We start from the raw sequence: 5,716 nt of genomic DNA, 5'->3' as shown, positions 1-5,716 counted from the left end.
ATATGTATATATATTTTTATATATTTATAATCACCATTTGGATTATTATAAGTATAATTTATCTATGCATGTAATCAAGTAATTGAGCATTATTGGTGCCATAAATACCACATGCTTAAAAATGATTTCTTTTATATTTTTTTATCGGAATTTAGAAGGCAGGTCGGTGGGCTCTGCAATTAGAAGAGAAAGGCAATTTTTGATTAAATTTAAACCGGCTTTTTTAACCATTTCCCCTTCTCTTTCTTTTTAAATTGTTGTAATTAATTTTTTTTTTCATAAATGTGGATTGTTTTTTTATGTCTATAAATAAGCAAAAGGAATATGGTTAAGGTAGAGTCGCCATCTGTACTTAGTAGATAATTTAGGATTTTCCAAAAAAAAAAGTCGTCTCTGACAAGTGCCGCAGGCGATCGACGAGAATTTTTTTCAAACTATGTTATTGAAGAAAGACGTTCATGTTCTGCGTAGCAGACAACCAATGAGATCTTCTTTCGTAAATGAAATTTGTCATTGTCCTACGCAGTAGACGACCAACGGGACCTTTCGTATTGCATCATAGAAGAAAATTGTTCTCATCCTGCATAGCAAGCAATCAATGGGACCTTCTTTCAGACTGCATTGCTAAAGAAAGTTGGCAACCAACCAGATCTTCTTTCGAGTTAGGACGCAGAGGAAAGTCGTTATCATTTTGTGTAGCAGTTAATCAACGGTATTTTCTTTCTTGAACAAGGTGCAAAGGAAATTTATCTCTGACTTGTGTAGCAGACGATCAACGGGATCTTATTTCGTGATGCTGAGATGAAGAATGTTGTTTTTGTTCCTGTCGAGCAGGTGACTCGGGATCTTCTTGCTTATTGCTATTATGCATTCCGGTGGAGATGAATAAATGCTGAAGTTTTCTCGTTGCGCTTTAAGGGGGAGATTTTCATGCTTATGTGACGGTGATATCTGGAAACCCCCTAAAAATCAATAGAAGTATTGAGTCAGAGAGTCGATGTCGACTCCACTCGAAAATGAGCTGATTTGTTGTAGCCCTTATATAAGTATATTTTGGTCTTTGTAGCCTTGCAATTGCCTATTGTGGCATTTTACACGGTGATGATGTGTCTGCCTATACGTTTTTTTCCAACTCGATGCAAAATAAAAATTTGATGTTGCTTCTCAGGTTTTTTTGCCTCATTTATGGGGTGTTGTTGCCCAACTTCTCAATTGCATATTGATATTGGAAATTTATGAGCTTTGTGCCTTATGAGGTTCTTTGGCTTGTCAATCATGTGAAAGTCTGCAATCAAAGTTAGCTTGTGCAATTTATATAAAAAAATCACGTACCTTTTTAGACTTGTGCCTTATGAGAGTTGTATCATCTTGGGTGTGTATCTTCTAAGGCTTATGTTGTCTAAGAGCTTGAAATGCCTTGGTGTCTTATGATGAACATAGCCTTCTGAGGGCTTTGATGTACATATACATCCCGAGGCTTGAAGCATTTTAAGGCATTTGATGTATCAGTGTCTCTAAATACTTACAATCTTCTAATGTGTTTGATGTACTTGTGTCTTCTGAGGAATGTAGCATTTTGAGGTCTTTGAGTGAATACCCTATCAATAACTTGCTCTCTTGGAGTCTTTCTAGTAAGGACTTTATCAACTACTAGCTTCCCGTTAAGACTTTTAGATTGGGCTCATCTTCGAAGAGCACGATAGCTTCCTATCGAGTCTTGCCTCTTGGACTAGACTTCCATGAGTATTGTATCTTCTCGTCTAGTCTTGCCTTTTGGGTTTGACTTCAAGGAGTGTCGTATCATCCCGCCAAGTCTTGGCTATTTGGCTCGACTTCTAGGGGCATGGTAGCTTTCTATCGAGTATTGCCTCTTTAGCTCAAATGCCAAGGGTATTGTATCTTCCCATCAAGTCTTGTTTGTTCAGTTCGACTTCAATGAGTATTGCGAGACCTTCTAATCCACTACAAATTTCTTACTATTCCCAAATTGTTAGTCAAAGTGTGTTTTGTCTAATGATTTTAGTCTATGTTGGAGCAAAGTTGAAAGGAGAATCCACTGAGGATGTAAAACCCGTCCTAGGTTGTATGGCTCAAGATGCTCGATGGTATTAACCCATAACGGACAAAGTCATATGAAATCCATTGAGGATGATTGATCTATCGTAAGTAATAACATATGCTATTGTTTGATGACCATAACCTGTTATGGAAGAGGTCTAATGAAATTCATCAATGATTTTTGAATTATACGAGGTTGTTATTCAAAGCTTCTACTTATCAAATGTAGCATGTGATGGAAGAGGTTAAATCGAATCCCCCTTAGAATTAATTAAGCCTAAAATGAGGTGTCACATGCTCTGTGTTTCCCGAGATTGGGGTGTAGGTCACAATGAACTGTATATTTTCTTGGAAGTATGGTTGCAACCATACTCAAAAATAATGTTTGACAACTTAATAGTTGCTATTTTTTAATCTTTTACCCCCCAACTAGGACGTTTTCACACGAACTTGTAAAAAACCCATTTATAAAGCCTTGGAGAGATCAACTTCATGATGTGGTTGAAGAGGAACTCCAGTACGATGAGGCGTTGATGAAGTGTTATTTCACAGTGAAGATTGCCCCCAATAGAGGAGCGATTCTTGAAGACTTGTAATGTGAATGAAATGAGGGACGACCACCCTATCATTATCGTGTCTGAGATGTTAACATGAACAATCCTTTGAAACTTCAGTAAAGATTTCCATCCAACATAGAAGAAGTTGTAAAAAACTGTGTCTGAATAGGATGCAAGAAGACAACCCAACTACAATCATGATAGGGATGTTGGCATGAACGATCTTTCGAGACTGCAGTAAAGCTTTCCCCCCACATAAAATAACGCTCTATAGATGATCTCCAAAATGTAAAGATGGTTCCTTTGTGAGTTGGATAATGTACACCATTAAGAAATGAAGTTGGGGCTCAACACCTTAGAGTTGAAGACAGTGGAAAATGTTGTTTCGTTTCCCACAAATGGTGTCAAAAAAATGAGTGATATAAAATTCAATGTAGTAGAGTGATATATTATTTTTTTTTGGTGTGGTGTAAAGATTCAATATACATTCAGAAAAGCGAAGTTAACTAGTAATGACGCCAAAATTTTTTACGTGAAAAACCACGGTCTCACATTCAATAAAGGGTTACAAAGTCTTATGAATTATAACGTCGACGTGCATATGAACTTGTTGCAAGCGGCGGTGGCTAGCAAGTCGGGGTCGACGACAGTCGGCGGTGGTCAATTGTGAAAGGAGTTATATTGAACTTTAGCTCATTCTCAAAGCTTCGAGCATTTCCTAAAGCCTCAAGCTCTTCTCATGAAGAGAGTGGAGGCTCTATTTATAGAGTTTCAATTGCAGTTAATGGAGAAATATAAACAATTTTGATCGGACGGCTTAGAGGGTTTCCCTTGATCAGACGGTGCCTGATAAACATTTGGATGTCTTAACAATGTCAGAATTAAGTGATCTTGGACTCGTTGGATTTGTCTCGCTGACGCTCGATTCAATTACAAACTCACTGAATCCGATATTAGTTCGACCTTCCAAATGTGTATGAAAAACTTCCAAACATGGTTTAATAGCTTGATTAGGGCTCAAACTGGTTCATATTGGATTGATGTTGGCACCATTTGGTTCGTCTAGTTGAGCCGGTCAGTTTGACTATGAGTTTGTTGAAATCAGACTTCTGGATGACTCTTATCATACTTTGAATATTTTTTCTTAAAATATTGTCTCGAGAATCTGTGTCATGTTTTGATATTCATGTTAGATGATGAGAATTTGTTCATTACATATTATATATATATATATAGGTAAAAAAAATGTTTGGTAGGTATATTTATCTTATATAGGGTATGATATAAGAATAAAAAAATTATAAGTTGAGCCAAGAAAGCTATTCGTAATGATTTATATGTACGAATGTGTGTGTCTGTTTGATGATGGTGTGCGTTTGTGTGTGTTCGTGTGTGTATCTTAGCTGTCATGGTCTGACCCGAAAGCTTTGAATTATCAATGCTATAACTTTCGGTTGAACGAATCAATCTATCTAACAGTTTCATTTCACAAAAAAAAAATCAGAGTACAAAAGAGTCATTGTCTTTCATAAACATATATTTACAAATTTGATGATGTTTGATTTTAGCTCACAGGTTCAATTTTGTGAAAATTGGCTTTATGGTTGACTTGGGTTGACTTTAAGTTTGAATTTGGACAAATTTGAAAATGGACTTGGAATTGAGTGAGATTATATTTGATTAGAGTTTTCGATTGATTTGATGTGGATTTAGGGAATTTTGGTAGAAACTGGGTAATTTTTGTATTTTGGGTATTTTTGGAGATTTTTGTCAATTTTGAGTAATTTAGAGCTTTTGGTCAATTTTGGTAAATTTGGGGCAAGTTTTGGCAATTTAAACAATCTTAGGGTGGTTTGGAATGATTCTTAGTGAAAAATTGGAATTTTGGGTGATTTTATGTATTTTTAGGCCTCGAGGGTATTTTGGTAATTTTGAGAAATTTTGGGGTTAGAAGGCCAAAGTTGGATATTTTAGAATTGATTGGGTTGGGTGATCATGCAAGCCATGAAGCCTCCTTAAAGCCTAGAAGAACTCATTTTGGATCATCGATATGTTTATCATAGCCATCTTAACCAAAGGTTAAGGGATTGAGACCACCCACCTGAGTTTCTAAAAAGAGTTAGGAGATAGGTCAAGTGTAAGTGACTTTAGGGTTTAAGGTGTGTGGGTAATTGTGATATGTTCAAGTGTATGTGTGTAAGAGACCAAGACCAAGCCACTCAGGGTTATTCTAAGGTCAATTGATATTATAGGAATTCTCTATGAGCTTTCTCTATTGGTTTCAACCTTCTAAGTACTAAAGATTAGAACTATACATGTGAAACTCCAAAAAGAATAAGGAAGCTTTCAAAATTTCTAAGGGAGGTCGGTTCCATCAATAAGCTTTTAGGATAGTCAACAAGAAAGTCTTATAGATAGATTTTAGGCTTCTAAAGAGGAGAATTAAATAGGAGAAGCTTAGATCTCACAAAAACTTAGACCGCATCGCCGGATCCTATTTCTAGATTTTGACCTCCAGTCTTGGGATTCCCGCCAGCGAGGAAGCCATGACCGGTGTTCTGCCTGCTTTTTGTTTATTTTTTCACCCAAAAAATGGCATGCAGAACATTTTCTTATCCATTCCAAATGAGGAAAGAGGCTAGGGACTTGTAGTCCTTTCCCTAGAGAAAATTTAACTAGGGAAGGAGGCCATTTGTAAGGGATCGACTGTCATTTTGCTTGAGGAGCTTAGGAAAGAAGAAGGCTATAGGAAGAGCATTCAAGGAGATTCTAAGGAGATTTTTGAAAGGGCTTCTTCTTCTCCCTTCAAGAGAACCCAATGCAATCTCATTTCTCCCATTTTCCTCAACTTTTCTTCAACTTTTCCAGTCATCTTCATGGTCTCCGACGACTTCGAACTAGACGATGAGGAGAGTTTCCTTACCTTTTCGAGAAGGAGAAATCCATCAATTTCCTTATTCTCACTGGCTATGAGAGCTTGCTCATCACTTGGGAGAGGGAATCCGGTCGTCTTCTTCGTCTCCGACGACATTCCGACGAGTCAACGAGGAAAACTTCGCTAACTTTGTTATCCACTCTGTTGAGGAGTGTTTCTTCATTAC

This window comes from Phalaenopsis equestris, unplaced genomic scaffold, assembly GCF_001263595.1.
Source record: "Phalaenopsis equestris unplaced genomic scaffold, ASM126359v1 Scaffold000232, whole genome shotgun sequence".
Lineage (NCBI taxonomy): Eukaryota > Viridiplantae > Streptophyta > Magnoliopsida > Asparagales > Orchidaceae > Phalaenopsis > Phalaenopsis equestris.
This window is presented reverse-complemented; position numbering follows the sequence as displayed.